This window comes from Marmota marmota, unplaced genomic scaffold, assembly GCF_001458135.2.
Source record: "Marmota marmota marmota unplaced genomic scaffold, marMar, whole genome shotgun sequence".
In the NCBI taxonomy this organism is placed as follows: Eukaryota; Metazoa; Chordata; class Mammalia; order Rodentia; family Sciuridae; genus Marmota; species Marmota marmota.
In genome coordinates, this window is record NW_026000026.1 from 88430426 (window position 1) to 88457539 (window position 27114).

Genomic DNA, 27114 nt, shown 5'->3' on the forward strand with positions numbered 1-27114 from the left:
TGGTCTTGTAAATGTTTTTCCAAAAAGAGTCCTTAAATGGAGATGCACAGTAAAATGTTTATCAGTGAAATGATATGCTATCTGGGAGTTAGAATACTCTAGGAAAAAAATTGAAGTGATAAAACATGATTAGTAAATCATTAAAGCTGGGTGATGGGCACATGGATTTCCTTATTCTATTCTTTTCATTTTTAGGGTACTACATTTGTTTCCAGATCTGCCTTAACAAAGTATCACATTCTGCGTGGCATAAACAACAGAAAGGTACTTCCTCAGAGTTCTGAAGACTGGAGTCCAAGACCAAGGTGTCGGCGTGGTTGATTTCACTGTGAGGACCCCTTTCTTGGCTTGTAGGAGACCATCTTCTCCATCTTCCTAGTCCTTCCTTTGCACATATCTCTACCCTAATCTTAGAAAGAGACTAGTCTTATTGGATTAGAGCTCACCTCAGTGACCTGATTTAACCTTGATTCCTCCTTAAACTCCAAATGCTCACATACTGAGGCACTGGGGGTGAGGACTTCAGTATATGAATTTTGGGGGAACACAGTTCAGTCCACAGCAGGTACTATAAATATTTCCATAATAAAACAGTTTTATGATTAAAAGAAATGCTGGCATGTGTGGGAGACAGTTTATTATGGGAAACTTGTCTGTTAAAGCACAAAACCATGCCAGGTGAGTGTCATGGGTCCCCCTCCCTCCCCCAAGAGAATCACAAAGCCACTTTTTCCCAACCGGAAAAAGCTGATTTATTTGTTTCAGTTATTTGATAAGCACAACCACCACAAACTCTAAGGACCCACTTTAGGAGGATTATATATTTTATGATGTGAAAAGATCACTCCAACCTTGGGAAGTGTTTACATTCCTAGAAAAGGAGGTAAGCCCTTCCATTGAGTCTGAATTTGTAGGGGAATTGAACCTACTGATCAAAGCAGATTGGTTTTGCTTGTTTGGCTCCTGTTTTTCTTAAATAAACCACAATATATTTCTTTAACCATATCATCCAATTTTTTCCCTTACTGCTTTTTGCCCCTCGTCTCTTTCAAAGTAAACCTAAGGACCATTTGTACAAACTTTACATGGAAAATAACGTCAGACCTCCAGGTGTTAGTCATTTGTGAGTACAGGAAGATGTTTTCTTGCTATTCTCACAATTTGCCAATGGGCCTTGTTTTGGGAAAATTAGTTGGACAATATGTATCAAGAGTCATTTCAACAATTTATTCTTACCCAAAATAGGGTAAAATTTATATGTATGTATGTATATACACACGTAATATAATGTAAATATATTTATTATTTTATTTATTTATTATGGGTAATTCTATGTGTACATGGATTATCGTTGCAGAGTTTTTTATGTCAAGAGTGACGATTAGCGGGTGCAGTGGTACCTGCCTGTAATCTCTGCTGTTAGGGGGCTGAGGCAGGAGAATGGTGAGTCCAAAGCCAGCCTCAGCAAAATTGAATTGCTAAGCAACTCAGTGAGACCCTGTCTCTAAATAAAATACAAAATAGGGCTGGGGATGTGGCTCTGTGGTTGAGTATCCCTGAGTTCAATCCCCAGTACCCCCACCTCCCACCCCCCACAAAAAAAATAAAAGTGACTATATGGTCCAGTTGAATAAATTACGTCTGTCTATATAATCTTTCTATCTAATGAAATACTATGCAGTTTTTAACTAAATGAGACCATTTTGTGTTTGCTGGCATGAGCAATGTAGAAAGGGGGAAAGGCTCAGAAGATTCCTTTTGTGTAGCAAAAAGGTCTCTGTGTAAATACATTTATTTGTGTTTGCAAATGCTTAGAAGCTGCATTGAGGATGCAAGCTGGGCTGCAGGCATTTGTTGTCTGAGGAATGAGATGTGGAGAGAGTGAGTCAGGTGAAGATAACCTTATGCTTCCTCTCATTTTACACCCTGATAAATTCGGACAAGCATGTATTCCTTATGTAATATAAAACTTCAAAGTGACCATTATGACAATTTTTATAGAGTCATAGGAAATGTTCAGAATTCTAAGTGATAAACAGGAGGTAATATCGAATTGTCAAAATAGTAAAAATTCATATGACAAATAAAAAGACCAGAATGCTCCCATATTATAAAAGTTTGTGAATTGACGATGGAATTATAGGGAAATTTCTTTTCTCCATTACCTCAATTTTCTGCAACCTGATTGCATGCCTTTTACCAATTATAAAATAATTGAAACAGAATTAAGGATTGAGATGTGGTGAGGTGAGACCACGAAGGTCTCTCATACAAATTTTCTTGATTGACTTTATGTAAAAATGAAAAATTTATGTATTGGCCAACAGTAGGTCAGTGAAGAGTAGACAAGAGTGATATGAAGCCCATAGTTGACCCAGAACCCAAGCCCTACATCTGTAACTATTATAAAACCAAGAGGAAATGTTCCAGAGGCCTGCGTCCTGGCTGCAAGGCTTACTGAGAGTTCTCAGTGAAACCTCCAGAGAACCAGCTTTTTATCTTAACAATTCTGAAATTATCTAATTTCACCTTGCCTCAAGTCTATGCTGTCCTTAGTGATTTTTTAGGTTAGCCTCACAAACCATGGCCCTCATTTATTCCCCACAGCCCACCTCCCCCCCACTCACTCTTCCTCATAACCTTTCAAATCCTTACATGTGCCACCAAGAACTATCCCACTTTGACCTCCAACTCTCTTTTGAGTCTTCTCTCATTAATTCTTCCACTCTCCTGCTGTAATCAAACCCCACTTGCCTGCCAACCTTCCTCATCAAAGCTCTCAGAGGGAAGTTCTTCATTCTCTCCCATCATATCCATCAAGGCTGAGAGACAGGCCTACCCTTGCCTCCCAGGACACCACCACTTCCAGCCACTGTGACTCCCAAATCTATTTTCCTTCCAGCTGAGTATTCCCTCCTGAACTCTAGATCCATATGCTCGATAGCTCTCTTAACAGATCTTCCACTGGGAGCTCTCACAGACACCTAGAAAACAAACCATCTCAAACCTGACCTTGATCATCTTTCCCTAAGTCCACTTCTCCTCTAGTGCTTTCCATTTAGAAGAAAACTGGAGATTCCTTGATATATTCTTCTCCCTTGATCCCACATCCAACCCATCACCAAATATTATAAAGTTTTAGCTTTTAAGTACTGGAGTCCAAGAATCTTGCTCATCTTTACTCCACCATCCAAGTCCATTATGTAATTTTTCTTTCAAGACTATTGCCTGGTTACCCCACGTCATCTCCCACCTGGCCTCTACATAGCTGTCCGCTATGTGCAGCATGTACATAAAATCACATTCTCCTTGAGCCTGCTCCACAGTAAGCCTTGGTTCCGACCAAGGCTCTAGCTCCTTCGTCAGTCCAACATGTTTTTTCATAATCTGCCTCTACTCCAGCCTCCTCCATACCCCCAAACATTCAAAGAGGAGACCAAGACAAATACAGTTCCTGTCCTAGAGTCATGAACAAGTAAACAAAATAACTACAGCCTGACAAGTGCTGTGATAGAAACGGACAGGTTCTGAGATAGAGACTGAGTGGGAAGAGCTGACCTCCTTGAGATGAGACAGGAAAGGCCTCAGGGAAGTGGTAACTGCTAATCTGACTCCCCAAGTGTGAAGAGGCATCAGGCATTGTGAAATCAGAAAAATCAATAAATTTTCAAAAGAGTACTTTGGCACTTGAAAATGCTTAAGGCTGACATAGAGATAGAGAAAGAGATAAAAGAGCTATGAGGAGGAGAAAAGTGAAGTTGGAGAGTTATATGGGGTCCAGTAGCCATGATCAGGGAAAAAACTGGGTTTTATTTGAAGGACAAGGGGAAACCACAGTCCCCTCACTGGTTACACTCAAGTCCATGGGGGGGCTCTCTCATGTCTTTAAATGGTTCAACAACCTTCCTAGCCTAGGTTTCAACCTTCCAAACATGGTGTTCTCTTTGCCTGGAAAGCTCATTTCTTCTTCTGTCATCTGGATGGTGCCAACACATTCTTCAGGTCTCAGCTGAAATGCCACCTCATCCCAGTGGTCATGTCTGGCCTTCCAGCTGAGGTCAGGTCATGCTCTCTCATATCCCTCCATTTTTTTTTTTTTTTTTTTTTTTGGTGGCACCACAACAGAAATGAATTGATGGGGCTGTGTGCAGTGGCATACATCTGTAATCCCAGGGACTCAGGAGGCTGAGGTGGAGGACAGCAAGTTCAAAGCCTGCCTCAGCAACTTAATGAGGCCCTAAGCAATTTAGCAAGAGCCTGTCTCTAAATTAAAAAAAAAAAAAGAAAAAAGAAAGGGGTGGGGGTATGGTTTACTGGGGATGTGGCTCAGTGGTTAAGCACCCCTGGGATCAATCCCCAATACCAAAGGAAATAAAAAAGAAAGAAAGAAATTAATTAATGGCATGTCTGTCTATAGCCTGCATATATTAAAAAAGATTTTGAATAGATGATAAATGCCTAAATTAATGAAAATTTGGCAAGCTTAGAGTTTCTTTGATCAAGGTTGACAACAACCCCTGAAACTTCCAGTTTTAGCTGAAAGAGCTTTGGAATCTACCTAAGACAAGCCACTTGGTTTACCAATAAAGGGTGAGGGCAGACAGGAGAAATCATGTGTCTGGAGTCACTGAGCCGCTCACCACCAGGACCCACTCTGGGTCAGGAGATAGACTCTCACATTTTTCCCACTGAACTCTGTGGCACTTGAATAAGGTCCTGAGGGAAGTGGATTTCTTGAGACAAACTTTTTCTGGCTGCTAATAACTGACTAGGAAAGGAAAAATAATGTAGGCAGCATTATTATTTCACTGATGGATTTAGTTACAGAGATTAAAGTGTCAGCTTGGTACAGTTCCAGCGTGTCTCTGGTTTGACGCTGGGTTTAGAGTGAAGGTAAAGACATCCAGAGCTGGCTCCTTGATGTGTTGGGTAGCAGTGTCCCATGGGTCTTTCTCTCAAAACTTTGGTTCACTTTGTCACGGTGGGTCTGGTTGGCTCCAGGGAGACCCACAGCTAGAAAGAATAACAGGGGCGTGCAGTTCAGGCCTGAGACCTGTTGGCACCAAAGTGTGGGAAAGGTTCTCACAAGACCTGCCCACAGTCAGCCTAGTCCAGACTGAGGTTATTAATCTTTCATGTCCCAAAACACTCAAGTCACTGAGTTTTGAGAAGAAAAAATAACGGGGGATTGCAGGGAGGCAGTGTGGTGGAGTGAAAGAAGAGCAGAAGTTGACTTGGGAGATTGGACTCAAGTTCCACAGCTTGGACATAATCTCCTGGTTCAGTTCCTCACACCAGGAGATGATGTCCAAGCTGTCCACCAGCTTTAGGACTGGGTGGGAGTCTGTGGCTTCTGTCCAGCTCCATGACTCGAACACATGCAGGCAGTGAGGGTGGTGCTTGTGATCCTATGGACTTGGCACCTCAGTTTTCTCATGTGTAAAATGGGCCTAGGAGGGTTGTTCTGACAATTATAAGGGACATTCTATTAAAACTACTAGCACATAATAAGTGCTCAGTAAGGGCCATCTATTGCTATTATTGTTTTCTGATACAGAAAAACATGCCCATAAAAGACACAGAGAGACAAATCTGGTCACTCACACAAAAAAAGAAGAAAGATAATTCCCAAACTGACATCTGTATCCAAATGGTGTCAAAGGAAATTCTTGGTACTCAAGACTTAATAAATAAATGAGCAGGACCCAAAACAGTTCATACACCTGAATCTCACTTTAGACAAATTTATTACAAAGGCTGTAGTACGTATTTAGGTAACAAGGCTCACAAAAGAACATTAGTGATTGTCTCTGGGAGGAGGCAATGCCCTGTGTGGTCTGTACTTTCTATTTAATTTCTTATTTGCCTGTTTATGTCTCTAAATTTGTTTGGCAAACATGTATTATTTTGTGAAAACAAAACAACATTTTTTGTATTAACAGAGAAAAAGGAGCAAAAAAACAATTTTGAAAATGGTTCTATATGCTTATAGATTGTTCATCACCTGGGATCACAAGTCATGCTAATTTTGTGCCTTTTCACTTGGAAATTGTCCTTAACAATTCTTTCTGAGCTTCTAGTTGCAAAATAAAACAAAAAAGAAGGAGTGAAGTGTCAGTGGGAAATGAGAACATGAGGGCAGACATGATAATGATTGTTTGTTAAATGAATGAATAATGAATGAATGAAGGAGACAGTATTGCTGGTAGATTCTGTGGCATGACAACTGATTATACATAGTAAGATCTGTGCTTCTTAATATGCTCACAGTAGGTTCCAATTTTGTAGTAGAAACCACACACACACACACACACACATACACACACACACAGGTTTCCTCTGGTCTTAACAGCCTGTATGTACTAATGGAGTTATGTTTAGGGCAATATTTCAAATTCCATTGGCATTTGTCCCTACCTGCTTAACACAAAATCCCCTGAAAGTAACAAAGAAATGGATAATGAGAAAGTAGAAACAAACATACAAGAGAAATTACGTCCTGTTGTCTTTATTTTTTTCTCACTTGATTTCTAACATATCGAACTTTAAAATGTCTTCCAAAATAGACCTTTGGATAGACCATTACATCTTTGCTTCTTTGAAATCTGAAGATCACATGAGTGTGGGAGTCCATGTTTCCTTTCTCATACATTCATGTCCTTAGTCAGGCTCTTTCTGGAAGGGAATAAAGAGTCCTAAGCATTTTCGGTCTCCCAGAGCCCCAGGACAACACAGGACACATAAGATCCGAGAATACCTATACTTTTAATCTGGAAAAAAGGGTTCAAAAATTCTCTTGCCCTCTAACTTAGTGGGGTTTCTTGGAATCTCCAAAACCAGACAATCATCCCAAGGCAAGTCTGGGGCCTGCTGCTCAAATGGGGCGGTTTTCTTTCCTCTGTACCCAATATTTACTAATTGAAATAGATCTGAAAGCCTCCACTGGGAGTGCTCCAAACCATTTCTCTCACAGACTCTCAATCCTCTTTTCCCTCAGTAATCCAAGAAGGAGAGTGGATCACATTGAATTTAAAGATTTAATGAGTAAAAGAACATAAACCTCAAAGCACTTCTGGCTTTCAATACCTCATCCCATCTGAAATAATATTTTAATAGTGTTCTGAGAAAAAGAAACTGCGAAGATGAGTAAATGAAGAGTTGAATTAAGTACTTCTTCCTTTACTCACCTGGAACATTTTGTTGGCTTTCTGCTACACATCTAGGAAAACCTAGAGACCCATGGGGCACTTTGGTGACAGACTCCCCTTTGCATTCTTCCTGACCCTCCAGTGTCCACTCCCCTCCACTTATCCCTGGGAGAGACCTGTCTTAGTGCATTAATGAAATCACTAACATCTAGCAATGTGCACCCTAGTACCACTGTTTCTAGAATGACATTTATATTATACTCTGCCTCCTGTATCTTTCATGAGGGAGTTTTTATGTGTCACTAAAAAATACTGGATAACACTCTTTATTAGCCCCATGATACCCCAGCCCATCAATACTTGTCCAGGGCTGATGAGATCATGCTCTGGTTTTTAATCAGAGTGAAAGAGAACAAGAAATACCTTTATTAAAAAATCAATTAAAAACCAGTTGTCCTAGGTAAACAAAAAGCATCACCAGGGCATGAAAGGAGGCCTAGTCCTGAAATGCAGCGGCAGAGGCACTGCTGAGGAGGAGGCCACATTTAATGCTAGCTGCTATCATTATCACCTTTGTCATCATCCCTCTCTGCTCGTCACTTTCCTTTTTGTATTTAGATTAAACCCTTTCCTTCAAACACGAAAAGTGGCCACTTACCATTCTCATGTGCTATGAATAATTTTTCATAGATGAGGGATGGATTTTTGCAGAACTCTCTATAGATGTATCCAGTCCTCAATCAACCCGGCCTTTAAGCAGGAAACCTGAGTGATGTTCCAGGGTGCTGCCGACCTCGGATTTCTGCTTCAGAAGTATGTGGGGTGATGGCTTAAAGTACCAATTTCAGGGTCTCATTTCCAAAGAATCCTTTGTAGTCATGCTGAGAAGAACCCAGAAATTTACATTTTAAGCAACCAATCCAGGAAGGACTCATGTAAAAATAAAGGCTGAGAACTTCTCCTATAGGAGTCATAATCTGCAGGCCTGACTTCCTTAGGGCAAAAAGTTCACCAGATGACAGCTACCAGAAGCTTAGGTCTTTCAACATAGTCACCTGTGTAGTCACTCACAAAACCTGGTCAAAACCTAGAATTCTTCCCCAAGGAAGTTCCCTCCTATGTCACCCCCTGCCCAGACAAGCACTGGTCTGACTTTCATTAGCAGTGGGTAGTTGTGCCCATTCTAGAACATTGTACAAATGGAACCAAAATCTGTTATGCCTTGATTCTTTTGCACAATATCATATCTGTGAGATGTCACAATACAATGAATATAGTGCTGGGCCACATTTAATGCTAGCTGCTAACATCATCTTCATCATCACTGATTTCATCCTTTGAAGTTTTTTTATTATTTTAATTTTCCACACAATCTGTAAAAATACTTTTTTAGTAGGTGACTGGTATTCCTGTTAAAAGGTTCCACTATTTCAGGGGCAGCCTGGGACCTCAGACACAACATGGCCGGTTAACTTAAAAGCAAAATGGCTACCACACAGATGCCAATCACCAGAGCTTTGAGACTCTGATGACAACAATTTTATCATGAGTCCCTAGACAGCTAGGTCACAATTTTTATGTGGTTATTTCTGCTGAGTAAATAAATACTGGTTCATGAAGCTCATGAGTAATAAAACAGATTCCTTTAAATGGAGGAAGAGGCCATAAATAAGAAAAGAGTCCTAGTATTCCTCAACTTCTGGAAAGCTGAAGATGGAATCATTGTGTTCCCTAATTGCATTCTATCTGGATGACATTTAGAATCAGTTATTGAGGAAAAATATCACAGGACACAAATATTAGTCTTCATTCATGCTTTGGTTCAACTAGTGCTCTTTATATGGGAATGTAGAAAGTAGAGAAAATAGTGTTAAATTGATTTTATTATTTATTGTATTTATTTTTGTCAAGAAATCTTTCAAAACTGGAAGTCCCTCCAGAGCAGATTTAAACCCTTTCCAGTAAAATTAAATCTGGGCCTAAAAAAATATTTGTGGCATTAAGCTCTATTTAGTAAGGTAAATTCCCATGATAGAAAGCCCAGGATCAGATATTATGCTGTACTTGAAAAAAAAATAACATTCATATTAAATAGTTTGCCTTTGGAAGAAAACAGATAGCAAGAAACAAACAAACAGAAGTCCTGAAAAAGGACAACTTCTCATCACCATGTGGATGGCGATAGAAGAAAGTGGCTCACAGGGAAGAAAAAAATGTTTCATTTTTTACACAGTGAGCTAGGTATTGTTGATGAACACAGGGAAGAGGTAGGAGTCAGAAACCCACACAGGAACACTTGGAACAAACACTCTGAGGCTCAGTACTTACAAAGGGATTGGAAGAATCCCTTTGGTCTGCCTTATTACAACAGTGGGCATTCCTATTCATTAATTTGTTCAATAAATACTCAGTGCCAATTTTGTGCTAGATACTGTGCAAGTTTAATCTGGCTCTATCTTGAAAACAAAAAGAACCTCATTTTACTGCAGGTTGATATTCATACTAATTCAATGAGAAATTTGTTTTGGCTACATTTTTTAATTTGCAGGATTACTTCTTTCAAACAGAGAATATAGGGTTTTTGATTTGCATCTCATTCTTACCCATCTCTCACCACATTATGCTTTGTGTCTTATTGTGTCTTGTCTCCCTTATCATCTTGAACACAGGACTGGTCTTATTGGTCTTTGTCTTCCTGCTTAGCAAAGACCTGGGACCTAGAAATTACTCAAAAAATTCTTGAATGAAATGAGAAAGAACAGAGAGCACTTTTCTAATTTGCCTCATAAAAAGTGCTAACAGTTAATGGAAGGTGATTGAATTAGAATCACCCAGAGAGATTTTTAAATGCTCATTCTCCAGGAGTCCTTCAGAAATCCTAATGAGGTCTGGGGAGGGTCTCAGGAATGCAGGGGGTTACAAGCTCCCTTAGTGAGCATCAGGCACACTTGGGAAACCACTGGAAAGTAAAATATTAGCCATAGAATATAAATTGGAAAAAAAGAAATGATGTTTCAGCCGGAGACTTATTCATTTGGACAATAAACGTTGGCATCTAACATGCATTTTTAAAAAATTAAGGAATGTTTCAGAGTCGGCTTCCTTTCCATAGTGGCATATCAGTAAGTCATGCTCCATGGCATGAAGGTCTGAAGCCCTACCTTCTGAGCTTGTTGGACCATAGTGGTCCATTGCTACAACTTCCATTTCCCTGTTTCAATTCCTGATGTAAATGAGGGCCATTCTGAGGTTGTCTGAGAGGTAAATTTACTGCCCATTGATTTTCACAAATCCTGTGGGTCCTGTGAAATCCTCTTAAATGAGTATCAGATACAGGAACAAAACTGGAAAATTGAATAGGAAATGCCATAGCTCAGAATGAAACACAAATGTTCATCTGTTCTGCTGAAAAACACAGGCCCAGTGTGATCTGGTATAAGCCCAGGCTGATTTGATAAACACATATTTTAAGGAAAAGCCTCAGACATGCCCCAATTATTGTAAAGATGTCCAGTTTAGAGTAGGACAAATGGGCAGTGACTCTAATTGGCTTCTTGGACAAATTCAAATTTTGAATAAGCAAAGTAAATCGTGAGATTGTTGTAGCAGCATTTATTTGAAATTTCTTGCAAAAGCATTAATTAGTATCCTAAAACACAATATGGCTCCTCCTAGAACAGGTTACCAAGTGCCACTTGCTAGCTGATAAAGTCACAATGATGTACCATGATGCCTTTGTGGGTGAATGGTTGGCAACATGAGGCAATCACCTTTCTTCCCAGCCTCGAATGCAACAGGCTTTGTGTAAAATTTGCTTATTTGCATTTTAGTGCAATCGAACGCATTGTATATATCTGTTAGCATCTCCTCTGCTAGCTGTTAGAAGTATAAAGTGAAATGATCCATGTGTCTGACCATACAGAGTTTATAATTGGACAGAACAGTTGCCTAAAATAAATAACATCGTAAAGGTAGAATGTGTTAAGTCTCCAATTGTGGTATAGACCAGTGCTTATTAAACTTTAATGTGTATATGAATCTTGGGATCTTGTTATAAAGCAGCTTCTGATTCAATTGGTCCAACAGCCCAAGATTCTGCATTTCTAACAAGCTCCCAAGTGATGCTGGTGTGAGGATCACACTTTGAGCATTGAGGTATTAGACATCCAAGTGGAGATGGCCAGGAGATGACCAGGAATATGCCTTGAAATTCAGAAAAAGGGTACAGATAAAATCTGGGGTGTTACAAACATCTGGATGGCATTTAAAGCCTGTAGACTGGCTGAAGTCACTAAGAGAGGCTTGTGGAGAAAGAAGTCCAAAAAGTGGAATGTGGAGAATGTATTTCATGCATGCAAATTTTGCTGGATCTAAAGGCTCCTTTTGAGAGTAGTGAAAAACAGGAGAGCGAGGTTGGAATACAGTTGCAAAGGGACTTGAATACCATTTTACAGAATTTGGATTTGAAGAACAATTCTTGTTTTTGATGGTCCTAGGAGAATCTAGTAGTTCATGTAGTTGATGGCAGATGACATCAACCTTACATAGTCCCGTCACCCAGTGCTCATACAAAGAGTCACATAAAACAAGTTAAGCCATAATGCTACTCTGGGGCTCTGATAATTCCATAAAACATTTAAGGAAAGCAATTTTGAGTGACTTTCTTAAAACTGCAAGCAAGTTATTCCTGTAACCAAGAGCAGACTATAAATATGACACATCTCTGTTTAGTAATTGCTTTATTTTGGATTAAGACTAGCAATTTTCTTGTCAGAGACAGTCATGAAGTAGAAAGGGAGTGGGGAAATTCGTACAGCTTGGGCAGTTTTTGCAACTTGAAAGCCAATTTACAATTATTTTAACAGGGCTAATTCTGCATTAGCGCCAATTTTTTCCTCTGTGGTCTTTTTGGTTTGATGTTTTTTTAGGATTCAGAACTTTATTAACCATATTAATAACCTCTTGTGTGTTGTTATTCCCTTCTAAACTGGACTATCATAAGAGACTTCATGGGGGAGGTGAATGAGAAAATTGGGAAAATTGGATGTTGGTAATAGGTGCTCAGGATTTACCAACCCCATCTAACCTAGTCGTTGAAGCAAATGTGCAGATCCCCAGGACTGGGTTGGCTCTTTGTAACCAGCTAGAAGCCATGTGCTTATGTGCCTTTTATATCTTAACATGTGGGCCTCAATCCAATTTTACCCAGGGCACCCTCTGTGCACCCAGTGATTATATGATAAATATGATTAAATTGTTTCATTCACTGAAGACAACATTCACAATTCCACAATTCCTACCCATCCCCCCAACCAAAAATTTTCTGTCTATTCTATTCTTTTTCAGTATCACTTTTTTTTCAAGTCAGAGAATGTGCCAGGAGGGGAGAACAAAAGGGTACTTTGCCTTTAAAAAGTTCTATTTACATATAAAAATTGATACAAAAATGATGAAATGTTAACATTTGTTAATTTAACTTTCAGTACTAACTATTCTAGTGTTTGTTATATTCTTTGTTTTCCCTACTTTATTTTTGGGGTGCTGGGGATTGAACTCAGGGCCTTGTGTCTGCTAGGCAAGAGCTCTACCACTGAGCCATATCCCCAGTCTCCTGCTTTGTTATATTTCAACTGTTTTTCAAAGTAATAATAATTGTAAAATTATTCTTTGCTGAGAATCCAAGGTAAACAAGCATGCAGTACACCAAGCTGTTTCCCTCTAACTTGTTTTCCTGCCTCCACTTGCCTGGAATCAGAATCCACGTCAAGAGATGATCAAAGAGGTAGTGATGAACTTTTTCACCTTAAACTTAAAACTGCTTTTGGTTATAATGATTCTTTTATAGTTAATGTTTTGCTTATTTACCTGCAATAAAATTCACTCTTTTCAATGTGCCACAGTCAAGGTCTGAGCAGGCACCACCACCTTCTGCAATCCACTTCGCCTCTCAGCTCACTCCCTGGATACCACCAATCTTTGTCTGCCTTCGTGTTTCCTTTCCCAGCCATTATTATTTTTTAAGTACAGTCACATCCCAAGATATAATTTCTATTTCCAGATGACTTCAAATTACTGGGTTCTAATTGTGAGAGGTTTCAATGAACATAATATATCACTTTTTATTTTCCAGACCTGTTGAAAATGAAAAGTAAAAGCAATACAGCTTAATATCACAGAGAACTCACTTGATTTTTTTTTTTAGACCCACAATGTCAAATCCAAATCTTCTGAAATTTACTTTTAACTTACTAATGTTTTGTATAAGTGGATTTCACATGGCTCTCCCAGAGCTAACAGCAGCTCACATTTAGCTATTAGAATCTCACATGCAGTTTCTGTCAACATCCTTGGGCAAGGTGCAGAATGAACCAAAAACAAATTTATTTCACTCTGAAAGGATAAACGGGACTTCCTTTCTGGTTTCCATTTTGTGTCAGAGCTCACAGTAAGCTGAACTGACATGAAGGTGACAGCGTTTCTTTTCTTCTTCTGTTCCATGAAATTATTTTTAACACAGACATAAAGAAGTTTTAAACTTGCTTTCAGCACCTTCTTTTCAAATACTACATTCCAAGTTTAAGCTCAAACTTAAGTGTAATGAGACTGTTATCAACACCTGACAGAAAGGAGTGTAATGAATGAATATACCCAAACACCCTCTTGACAAGACTGCTTATATCATTCCTTAGGAAAGCACAGTAGAGATTATTTCTGTCTACTTTTTATGCATATCATTTTCCTAATATATCTTGGTGTCTTAGTAATACCAGGCATTTCTGAGAAAATCAGCCTCTGTCTACAGACACTGTGGAGAAAAATAAATGAGAAGTAAAAACAACCACTCTGTGTGATCCTTCTGAGAAGAACTTTGAGTATTCTCCCAAAGCATTTAGAACATACATTTCTACTTGGGAAGTACATAAACTCTATCAGTGAGAGTCAGGAACCAAGCACAACTGTTTTCTTTAATAATTTTAAAGAAAAGATAATTTCATAGAATGCACTAGGAAAAAAACCCCCAAAATTTCAAAGATTCAGAGACTGAAGAAGTAGCGTATTTCCTGTTAAAGTAAAGCCTGTTTCCTTCATCAGCTTAGCATTATTTTAAAGTGCTTCTAAGCATGTGATAGTTTTAATTTACCCTAAAGCTTTCATGATATCAAACGAACACAAAATATTTACTTTCATAAGGAATAAACCTAATACATAGGTATAAAATAAAAGTTAGTTTTACAGCACAAAATTCCAAAAACAGTAAAGAACTTTGTGGTCTGTCATCTTTTAATTTAATACTTAGAGCTTTACAAGATCATCAGCCTTCACTATGAGAACTGTATTTGTACATATTCTTTAGATAAAGCAAGGAGTTGCTTAATATATTTGAAAAACCAGCAGCCAAAATAATCAGCTCCTAATCTACATTCCCATTATAACACTTTGGACATTTTAAATTTATACATATGGGTCTACTTGAATATGCAAGCAAATACACCCCTGCAAAGAAAAGACAAATATTTATGTACAAATAAATAGTGTTTTAGGGAACAGGCACTCAGATGTGAGGACTGATGTTTTATGACTTGACTCTTAGCCTCGATAAAACATGCTCACGAGGCAGCATTTTTCTTTGGGGATAAGTCATAACTTTGCCATAGAGGGCTATTAGGGGACCATTTACTGACATGGGACTGAACCTACAATTCCCACAGATAAATGTTATTTAAAAAGGAAAGCTGATGTAGGGGATTTTCGGGAAAATCTCCCCAGGGGACATGAAGTTCCCCTGATACCCAGCATGTAGTGCAATTTTCCATATTGGATTAGAGGATATTATGTTGTTCCTAAGTGAGATACGGCATAAACACATCACTTTTCCACATAAGATAACTGCACGTTTACATCTATGGAAAACTAATAACTATAAAACTGCAGGCCGATTTAGAGTTATCTTGGCTTGCACGAGAAAATGTTTGTCTCCCTATGTATGGAGAGGCATGTCCTTCAGCTGAAGGTCTAATAATATCTCCCGGGGAAGGACTTGACCCAAGTTCTAATAGGACCGAGTTCTCGTGAAGTATGAAATTGATTTCATCATAAAGTTACAATTTCTGTTCTCTAATGCCCCAAAGTGGTTATAAAAAATGGTGTGTGTGGGGGGGTCGTCCTTCTTCCGTCAGTTGCTGGTGCTATGAAGAGAACTAAATCTGCACGCATCAGGCAGCTTCCTTCTCCTGTCTTCACCCCAGTGTGGAATCAGGCCCTAGGGAAGTTTACCATTTTCTGTCAGAGGACCGAAAGCAACGTGGGTATGAAATGCTACTTGCATGTTACACTTAATATGGAATAAAGCAGATGAATTCCTTTATCTAGTCCCTCTGTGTCAATTGAACCTCCTGAAATTTCTTTTTTGGGCAATGAAATTAGCCACAGCATAGATTAGCTAGAGAAAACAATCAATTTGAATTTGGCCCAGCTTCATAAATCCCTCTGGTTCACCGGTGATCTGATAGAATAATGGATGGGATCCCTAATAGCCAGCAGAGCATCACTTGAGTTTTAGTAAAAAGTGAACAAGAAGAAATGGGCTAATATCTGAGTATGAAAATTTGAGCTGCACATAAAACATCATTGAAGAATATATTACATTAGCATATGGGACTCAACTTTTCAAATTACTTCCAAAATGTCTTGTTTTATTCATTCAGCAATTCATGGTGAAAAGAAAGGGGCTCATTATTACTATTAATTTAAAGGTAAGTGCATCAAAGAAATTCTCAACTTTCTGCTCCATTGACAGAATGCCCAGAGTTCCTCTACTCCTGTGACTAGCATTCTAGCAACACTTGATGCTTTTGAGTGTTTACTATGTGAAAGGATTCTGCTTAGTATTTTACATGCATTTACCTAATTTATTCATCCCCAAACCCAGGAGATATGCACAGGAGAAGATAATGACACACTTTAGTGGAAATAGCACTGGGATTAGGGTCTGATTGAAAGACCTGCTCTTGATTAGTAGATCACACAGGTAACCTAGGGGAAGCCTGCAGCAGCTTGCTTGCCCTGAAGCCCACCCGTCCTACCAGGTTCTCTGGCTTTTGGTAGTTCCTGGTCATTCTTCCCCTCCCTTTCCTCATCTTTTAGATGGGGACAAAACCTCTTTGAATTGTGAGTGGGTTAAAGGAGTTAATCTAGAAAACATGCTTAGAGCAGTTAGTGCTTCATTAAATGTTGGTTCTTAACATTTTTACTTCCTTGCTGAATGTCATTGGGCAGGTCCCTCCACCTCTCCAAACATTAAGGCTCTCACCTGAGAAAATGTTGATGATATTACCTGTCTACCTCATAGGCTCAACGCATGTAATATATATGAAAATGAAAATAGTTTTTTAATGACATGTTCCTTGACTTACCATGAGGTTATATCAAAATCAACTATCATAAATTTAAAATATCAAAAGTCAAAAATACCCTTGATTCATCTAATCTCCTGAACATCCTCGCTTAACAGCACAGTACAGTATGTGAGTTGTGCCCTCTTGTGATTGTGTGGCTAGCTGGGAGCTGTGATTGGCTGTCTCTGCCCAGCATCGTAGAGTATCATATCGCATGTCAATAACCTGGGAAAAGAGCAAGCTTGAAAACTTGAAGTAAGCTTTCTACTGAGAACATTTTATCTTTGCACTATCATAAGGTCAAAATTTTGTAAGCCAAGGACCCATGTATAGGGTTTCAGAGGAATTTGGCATCCTTTTTATGACAATAATATTGAGTTTGTCTCTAGATATACTCCTGAAAGAGTATTTTCCTATGGAGATAGAAGATATTAATTCCTCAATTTATTCTTTGAGTAAATATTAAGTACTTCTTCTGGGCCAAAAGGTGGGATGTGGAAAAGAACATGTAGTATGTGCTCTCAATGTGTTTGTAATCTGGGAGCAGAAGCAGACGAGAAACCACAGTGTTAATGACACAGCGTCCTAAGTGTTATGATGGACAGGTCTAAAGGTTGGATTGTTGGCTCAGTTTGCAACAGAGGAAACATGGGAGGTAAGAGTTCAATATCTCTGTGTCCAAAACAGCCTCATTGTTGATATGGTGGTCATCTTCTCTTCTTATGTCTATAAAAGTGAATTTCCATCTGTCTCCAGGGTCTTAGTATGATTTTTTTTTTAAAGAGAGAGAGAGAGAGAGAGAGAGAGAGAGAGAGAGAGAGAGGGAGAGAGAGAATTTTTTAATATTTATTCTTTTTTTTAGTTTTCGGCGGACACAACATCTTTGTTTGTATGTGGTGCTGAGGATCGAACCCGGGCCACACGCACGCCAGGCGAGCGCGCACACCAGGCGAGGGCGCTACCGCTTGAGCCACATCTCCAGCCCCTTAGTATGATTTACTATACAATGAAGACCATGATAAAAGGCCTCTTAAGTAATTTCCTGTTGTGCTGCTATTAGAGTTGGGCCCAAAGAATACCAAGAATTATAGAACTCACCAAAAAGCTTCAATTATAATTTTTCTGGTTGGGAAAAAAAATCTGGGTTTTCTAGAATAGGCTTCAGAAAATGGAGTCTATGGCCAGTATTTCATTAGATACCTTGATGACTTAATATCACTGGGCAGAAAGAGTTATAGAATATGTCATTTTGAGTGACCTTAATATGACTCTACCATTTCAAGACTTATCCCAGTGCTCCTCAAACTCTTGCTCCAGAGTGCCAGGAGGGAGGCTACTAGGAGCTAGGCATCTATAAAGAGTCTGGGCATAGCTTGGGGTCCTCTACAAGCATAACAGTTTTTGAAGTTTCACATTTTATCTAAAAATTAGTGTGAATTTTGCAGTCTAAGCTATGTTTATTTTAATTTCAGATTATTTTACATCTACGCTACATAATAATATAAGCTTATTTTCTCTCCAAATATTATTTCTTAATTTTTTTTCTAACCATGAAAGAAATGTCATTGTAGAAAACTATATCAAAAAAAGAAAGAAAAATAAAAGTAATATTAAAAAAAAGAAAACATATATCAAATTGCAAGTTAAAAAATTAAACTCTTCTATAATTCCCAAACTACCATTGTTGGTACTTTTCCTTCTAGTTATTTTCACATGAATATAGATATAGAGATATAAATATGGAATTGTATAAATATATACATACAATTTGAAGTCTTCCCATATTCTTCAAGGCTATGTCTCCTTTTTGAAGTTAATAGTAATTATGTGATAATATGGCAAACATTTTTATTTAACAGTTTGATGAGTAGAAAAATTTAAATATAGTTTCTGTAGCCTCGGTTGGAATCCAAACTCTGTTCACTTACTAGCATCAGGCTCCTCATCTATAAATAGAGGCTAACAATATTACTTTTCACAGAAGGTAGATGTGAGTTTGAAACACTTCAGTATATGTGAAGGGCTTAGACGTGCCCTGGCACATGGTGAGCACCTAAATAAGGCACAGTGTTATTTCTCTTCACTAATTTGAAACAGTACCTTTGTTATACACTGAATTCTCTTAGGTACTTTGGTCTGCATCTGGACTTTCTATCTTCTTTCATTGGGGGCAATTTGTCTTTTTATGCACCAAAACAACTTTGTTTTACATGTTGTCTTTATACAAAGAAGCCACACTTGGTTAGGCTAATTCCCTTTTATTATACTTCTTTTCAGAATTTTTCTGGCTATTATTTCTTGCCTATTTTTCCACAGGAGCTTTAGAACAACTTGTTTCATTAAAATATTTAAATCTTTCATTTAAATTACATTTGTTCAACATGGGAATATGTTCTTTGCAATCCTTCTGTAACTTACTGTCCTTTGTTTTCATTACATGCTGCTTTATTCTTACTTTAATCTACCCTGTCATTGAGAATTTTTTTCTACCACACTCTCTCCCAGCTCTGCTACCTAGTTATTTTTAAAGAATTTGTTCTCAGGCTTGATGCATGCATGAAGGACAGAACAGATAAATAACATTTTGGCCTCTGAAAGCAGTACTTATGCAGCTATGCACCCAGGTAGCACCCAAGTCTGCTCCTTTAAATTCCTGTGCTGTAGAAGCAGGTTTTATTACCCAGAAAAACAGGGTGCTGTGTGGCTAAGACCATTTCAGAACTTCTAAGTTAAACAACACTAAACATATTTTTATTCTTCAAAAACTCTCATACACTTTAATATCACTTCAGTATTTTTAAACATTAAACCTTAATTTTTTTTTCTGAGTCTCCAAAAGGAGATATGTTTTGCAGAAGTGCCCAATCCTTTGGTTATGTGAGCTTTTCTAGAAAGGAGTATCTCTTACGAATCAAAATCCTAGACACATCAGTTTGGGAAATTCTGTTGAAAAGGGTTCTTTCAAAGATTGTGGTACCCAGGGAGAATTTTTTTGTTTCTTTCAGTAAACATCTTCATGGAGGTGGACTATTCATTTTAAAATCTAGAATAATTTGTCTTGAATCTAAAGGAAATTCTCAAATTGGCCTGTGGGTTGAGTCTGAGTTCCATTTTTTGATAATGATGTCTATGTCCACATCTTCAAATAGCTTCATGTGTGTGTGTGAGTATAAAGTTGACAGAGACTCAACCAGGCAAATGCTGCTCTGAACGAGAAGCCTGGGCCACTTTGGTTGTACAATGGTCTAACTTATCATATAAGTTTGAATTGTTGGCCAACAGAGAAAAATGCTTCCTAAAATACATACTGAATTTATTTTTAAAACTCTTCATTTAGAAAAGAATTACTTTTCTCCTTCAGGGAATTTTTATTATTTAAACAAAACAACACCCTGCCCAAGTATTAGGCTATCTACCAAAATAAAGTTTTGGTTTTCTTTTTTCTTTTTTTGGCAGACGGGAAATTATTTTCATGCAGTCATTTGTTGGACCTTGGGGTAAAATTATATTTCATAGCTCCCTTGTTCCCAGGCTATGGTTTAAAAAAAGAGATTGATGTCTGAAATTTTGAGTGTATTTGTCTTATGAATTTGTTTGATTCTCTTGGGAATAATTATCTCATATCACTTGAAGGTTAGTAATTCCTTAGGAATGACCTCTCTATTATAATTAGTAACGTATACGTAGCTAGAAAAAGTGAAAGTTAATGGACTTAGTATCTGGCATTACTATTTTATTAAATGGTTGCTCTTTGTAACAAATAGCCAGAGTCATAGAGACTGCGCAATGGAGTGATCTTTTCTTTTATTTTCTGAGAACAGATAATGTAGAAATGGTAAAACGATATTGCTGCATAAGAAAGATCTCATTATCAATACTAATTCTGTACCTGGCTGTTGGGAAGAATTTCCAGTGATTTCTTCTTTCCCAGTTTGCCATCAGTAGTTTACGGAGACTACACATCAGGTTCAGGACTTCAATGGAGCAGGAAAGAAGGAATGAGCTAAAGGAGGAATGAAGGGAAAGGGGAAAAGAGAAAGAAAAACAGAAAAAAATTAATCTTAAAAATGGTGAATCCAGGGGCTGGGGATGTGGCTCAAGTGGTAGCGCGCTCGCCTGGCATGCGTGCGGCCCGGGTTCGATCCTCAGCACCACATACAAACAAAGATGTTGTGTCCGCTGATGACTAAAAAATAAATATTAAAAAAATTCTCTCTCTCTCTCTCTCTCTCTCTCTCTCCCTCTCTCACTCTCTCTTTAAAAAAAAAATGGTGAATCCAGAAAGTCAAAATCTTTCAAGAGACAAATAACAATGACAACTACAAAAAGACTCAGCTTTATTCAGGTTACTTAGAACTCTGGAGTGTGGGTTAGAAAAAAATTGCAAGGGGATTTGAAAGAATCTTCAAGTTCTACTCTTATACATCCATGAAAATGGAGGAAGGAAACAATCTAGCTTTGGGATATTGAGTGAAGAGGTTCTATCCAAGTCTTAGATGAAGGACATAGCTTTAAGTCAGATCTTTGTGTACACAGCCACAGGATCTAGGATGTTGGGTCAGGGGCTCCAGACACCAAGAAGATTCTTCAGCCCAATCACAAGATAAATTAATTATTTTCTATGTGTCCATAGAATCAAATCAAAAGTTCAATTTGGGAATACATTGTTCACTGTAGTTTATAAATTTAGTGTAGGATCCATCAATAATTCCAATCATCAGAGAAAAAAGCCTAGACTTAGAAGGAACACTGGATAGATGTCAACTACTTTCACCTCCTACTTCATAAGGGAATAAATACCCTTCCTTGCCAGACAGGCATAACCTATTGTGTTTGAGCTGATATGGCTGTAGACCCTAATTGTTATAATGAACTTTTAAAACCATACATGGACCTGCATGAGTTAAAGAGTAGTCAGTAAAAACTTTCCATAAAGTTGGACCTCTAGAAAGACAAGCCCTACATATTTAAAAAAAAAAACAAAACAAAACTCTTTCCAGGAGCAAAATGAATCAGTAAGAAAGTTCAGATGTGCCGCAGTCCGGCTGCAGCAAAGTAACCGGGGGGTGATGAATAACTTGTGTACGTTGATACAGCAGGAGTGGGAGCCATTTATTGCAGGACAGGAGCAGTATTTATACATTCCATAGAGCTTATCTAATTAGCATAAACTAGATACATCAGTCAACCAATAAAGAATCTCCACACTTAATGGCTCGCTTTTGTTACTTCTCAAACCACACCCTCTGGCATTTTGCCAGGCACCATCCAGACTTGTTTACGAACTCTAACATTCCCCTGACAAAATGCCAGGTGTTATTTTGACTTGTTTACAGACTCTAACATTTCCCCCTTTTGTTTAATTTAAATAAGGACCATAGTGGTTTTTACAGAAACACCATAAATAACCTGCTACAAACAGAAAGGGATGATACAAAATACCACAATACCAAGCCAATTGATGGCTCCATGCAAGAAGCCCTTGGAAAAATTATACCAGCAATGACACCATTAGTAAAGATACCGAGTTACAATTTGTTGTAGATTACATTTTGTTGTCTCAGTCCAGGTAAAGCAGTGTCTCAATAGATTAACTCACAGTCCAGGTAAATCACAGTCCAGGTAAGTTCTGCAGGCAGCTAGCTTAAATCACAGTCCAGGTAAGTTCTGCAGGCAACTAGCTTGATCCGAAGTCTCGTCCGTTTCTCAGCGGAAGTCTCGTCCGGTTTTCAGCAACACTGGAAATTCTTCCACCTTGGTCTTTACCGGCACTGGGACGAAGGCAGGAACTCCGGATGGCTAAAGAAAATCCTGTAGCATTCTACTAAGAAAACAACCTTCTGAACAATTTAGTACATTATCTCAAGGTTTTTTTGCATTTGAAATAAGCATTAATAGTGCTCATTACTCATCAGCTTCCAGGTGTGGGAGAACCATTGTAGCTTAGTTATTGGCATTGAAAATGACCAAACATCAGGGACACCAGTAGCGTCTTCTGCTGGCTGTAGTGCCTGGGCAGCCCCAGATGGCCCTGGGGAGTGTCCCGGACTCAAACTGCTACTGGGCACAGGGAGCAAGAGCCTGCGAGACTGTGCCTCCAGGTCAGGTCTAGATTTGGGCTCGCGGCAGTGGAAGAGCCAGCTCCCCGGCCAGGAGGCGGGGAAGGGCCAGTTGCCGCTGCCTCTTGGAAAATCCTTGCTGCGCTGTGACCGGCTTGCACACTCAGCAGCCGCCTCTCCGCTTCACGCACCCTCCGGTAACGAAAAGTATTTAGTAATAGCCTTTTGCTGCATCTTTTTTCCTGATAATCCTTCTTCTTCTGAACTTTCTTTTTCTTTCTGACTAGAGTTCCTGGGCTCTTATCAACACATGCCCTAACTATTCTTGGTTCCCCTGGGGTGCCTTCTTCCCTTAGTAATTTACTTCTCACCCCTTCCATATTTTCATCACAAAGACAATACAATACACTGAGACAAAACAAGACACAAACATACTGTATCAATCTTCTCCATCTTCTTAAAATGGCCATTTTTCCTCTCGCCCTATCTGTCTAGGGACGAGCAGATTTGCTCCCGTCCTATCTATGGACGGGCAGCTTTTTTTTCGTCACTTACCCCCCCGAGTGTCCCAGGGCTCCCCGTACGGGCCACCATCTGCCGCAGTCCGGCTGCAGCAAAATAACCGGGGGGTGATGAATAACTTGTGTATGTTGATACAGCAGGAGTGGGAGCCATTTATTGCAGGACAGGAGCAGTATTTATACATTCCACAGAGCTTATCTAATTAGCATAAACTAGATACATCAGTCAACCAATAAGGAATCTCCACACTTAATGGCTCGCTTTTGTTACTTCTCAAACCACGCCCTCTGGCATTTTGCCAGGCACCATCCAGACTTGTTTACGAACTCTAACATTCCCCTGGCAAAATGCCAGGTGTTATTTTGACTTGTTTACAGACTCTAACACAGATGTCCTCCAGTAAAAAACAGAAACTTAAAGCCTTGTTGCTTGCAAATTCTTAGTCTGAATATATAGTACTATATGTTGTGGGAATCCCAATCTGAAAATTCAAGATAAAAATTGGTTCTTTTAGTCAACTACTTTGCTGCTGCGACTAAAAGTTCTGACCAGAACAATTTTAGGGGAGGAAATGGGGCTCACAGTTTCATATGTCTCCATCCATAGACAGGTGGCTTCATTACTCAGGGCTGGAGGTGAGGCAGAACAATGTGGCGAAAGAGTGTGGCAAAAGGAAGCAGCTCACATGATGATCAGGAAGCAGAGAGCGACTCCACTGCCAGATACAAAATATGTACCCTAAAGCCATGCCCCCAGTGTCCCACCTCCTCCAGCCACACCCTACCAGGCTTCAGTTGCCACTCAGTTAATCCCTATCAAAGGATTAATTCACTGGTTGGGTTTAAGGCTCTCACAACACAATCATTTCTTTTCTGAATCTTCTTGCATTGTCTCACACGTGAGCTTTTGGGGGACACCTTACATCCAAACCATAACACTGGTCTTGGGTATATGAACTTCTAAGGGTACCCAATAGGTGCAAACTGTACAGAAGAATACTTCTATACTTTAGGGTGCACTGAATTCTTAAAATATATTTTAATTCCCACTAATGATGAGTATATCTTAAAAATTAAAAAGCTATGAGGGGGAAAAAACACAATAGGGGAGAGCAGCAGACATAACTAACAGGACAACATTAAATAATGTTAAAAGAACTGAAAAATAAGTCTGCTTTAAAATGATTAAAGGATTACAGAAAGGAATTAAAACCATAATGACATTATAATATGCAATGAAATTAACTAAAATTAACTAATATTTTGAACAGAACTAAATAAAACTTCCAGGAATGAAAATGTAAGCACTAAATTAAAAACTGAATAGCTGGGCTGGGGATGTGGCTCAAGCGGTAGCACGCTCGCCTGGCATGCGTGCGGCCCGGGTTCGATCCTCAGCACCACATACAAACAAAGATGTTGTGTCAGCCGATAACTAAAAAATAAATATTAAAAAAACACAAAAACTGAATAGCTGAATTAAAAGTAAACTAGTTACCATTAAAGAAAGCATTAAGGAATTAGGAGATGTTTGGGGAAATTACCTAAAGAATGGCAGAGGCATATTATATTAGTATATTTGTCACTGGTATAACAAAATACCTGGAGCACAAGGAAGGATTGAGAAGGATAATGCAAAAATAAAAGGAAATAAAATAAATATATTTGTTGATATGCACGAGTTATGTAACAACAACAAAGTCTAATTCTAAATTTTTTTTAAAAGCAGCATAAAAATACTGTAAAACAAGAATATGGAAGATGAGTTGGGGGAGGTAGAGGCCTTGTAGTCACAGGAGTCAGAGCAACCCAAGGTTCTTTTGAGGTGAGGGGGGAAAACATAATGTTGATTAACCTAAGAAATCCCATGCAAATTTGTTGAATAACCTCTAAAAGAACAGAAATTGTTATGGCTTGGATGTGAGTTTTCCCCAAAAATCTTACGTGTGAAACGATTAGTTTATGAGAGTCTTAATCCAATCAGTGAATTAATATTAACTGAGTGGTAATATTAATAACTGAGTGGTGAATAATAGTTATTATTAACAATTAATTATGTTAATAATTAATTAATATTAGTAACTCAGTTAATGCTAGGTTATGAGAGTCTTAACCCAATTAAGGTTATGAGAGTCATGATTAGGTTATGAGAGTTTTAACCCAAATAAGTGAATTAATATTAACTGAGTGGTAACTGAAGGTGGGTAGAGCATGGCTGGAGTAGGTGGAGCATTGGGGTCATGGCTTTGGGGTATATATTTTGTACCTTGTGAGTGGAGTCTCTCTGCTTCCTGATCATCATGTGAGCTGCATCCCTCTGCCACACTCTTCTATCTGATATTTTGCCTCACTTCAAGCCCTGAGTAATGGAGCTGGCCTTCTATGGAATGAGATCTCCAAAACTATGAGCCCTCCAAAGAACTTTTCCTCCTCTAAAGTTGTTCTTGTCAGGTCTTTTAGTTACAGCAAGTGAAAAGCTGACTAAAAGAGAAAAACATAGATGTAGAAGGAAAAAAATCACCCCCAAAGCATGGCAACTCTCATACTCAAATCATGGCATGTGCATATAACAATATAGCCTCTGTGTGTGTGTGTGTGTGTGTGTGTAATAAAATGGATAGAATTGCAAGAAGAAATTAATAAATACATACTTCTAGTAGGAGTGTATTTATTGATACCCTTAGACAAAGGAGGCAAAAATATAGTAAGGACAAAATAGATGAACAAGTTACTTAACAGACTTGGTCTAAAGACCATGTATAGAATACAGGGTACCTCTTTCAAGGTACCTCACACAAGCATTTACAGAAATTAACCAGTGAGCCAAAAACAAGCACCAAATACTCTACATGAGTACTGTCCAATTGAAATATATGAGCCATGCATGTAATTTTAGAGTTTCTAATACCCACATTTTAAAATATAGAAAGAAGCTGTGAAATTACTTTTAATAATACATTTTATTTTATCAATAATTCAAATATTATTTCTTTTTCACATATGTCTTAGAAACATAGTACATCCTAATTTGGTTTAACCTCATTTTGGGAACTTGATGGCCACATATAATGAACTGGACAGGGCATCACTCTGTTATTCATAACACTATCTCATATCTCAGCATAATACAATTAGAAGTCAAAATCCAAAGATAGTTTAAACAATAACACATTCTGATGTTTGTAAATTTTGACTGTAAAATTAAGTGAATCATAAATCTAAACATTTGGAAAATATCAAAACTTCTAAATAATTCATAGTCAAAGAAGAAATTAAATGGAAATTATGAAATATTTATAACTGAACAATAATAAAAATATAGATGTTGAAATTTGGAGTACAAAATGTATAGCTTTAAATGTCCACAGACAGGGATGTGAGTTACATGAAATATGGTGTATGAAAGAACTCAAAAAATTAGACAATAAGAGAACAAACAACCCAATCAACAAATGGGCCAAGGAATTGAACAGACACTTCTCAGAGGAGGACATACAGTCAATCAACAAGTACATGAAAAAATGCTCAACATCTCTAGCTGTCAGAGAAATGCAAATCAAAACCACCCTAAGATACCATCTCACTCCAGTAAGATTGGCAGCCATTAGGAAGTCAAACAACAACAAGTGCTGGCGAGGATGTGGGGAAAAGGGTACACTTGTACATTGCTGGTGGGACTGCAGATTGGTGCAGCCAATTTGGAAAGCAGTATGGAGATTTCTTGGAAAGCTGGGAATGGAGCCACCATTTGACCCAGCTATTCCCCTTCTTGGTCTATTCCCTAAAGACCTAAAAAGAGCATGCTACAGGGACACTGCTACATCGATGTTCATAGCAGCACAGTTCACAATAGCAAGACTGTGGAACCAACCTAGATGCCCTTCAATAGACGAATGGATAAAAAAAATGTGGCATTTATACACAATGGAGTATTACTCTGCATTAAAAAATGACAAAATCATAGAATTTACAGGGAAATGGATGGCATTAG

General features: G+C 38.4%; 1 long non-coding RNA gene across 1 annotated transcript in view; it reads right to left on the reverse strand.

The window, feature by feature from the left end:
* Positions 1-6504: 6504 nt before the first annotated feature.
* LOC125619200 overlaps positions 6505-27114 on the reverse strand; it is a 30068-nt gene continuing 9458 nt past the window's right edge. Inside the window, exons 2-4 of the long non-coding RNA XR_007350712.1 lie at positions 20433-20517; positions 7807-8029; positions 6505-6675 (exon numbers count right to left, since the gene is read on the reverse strand). This is a non-coding gene — a long non-coding RNA (uncharacterized LOC125619200). The remainder of the gene's footprint in view (positions 6676-7806; positions 8030-20432; positions 20518-27114) is intronic.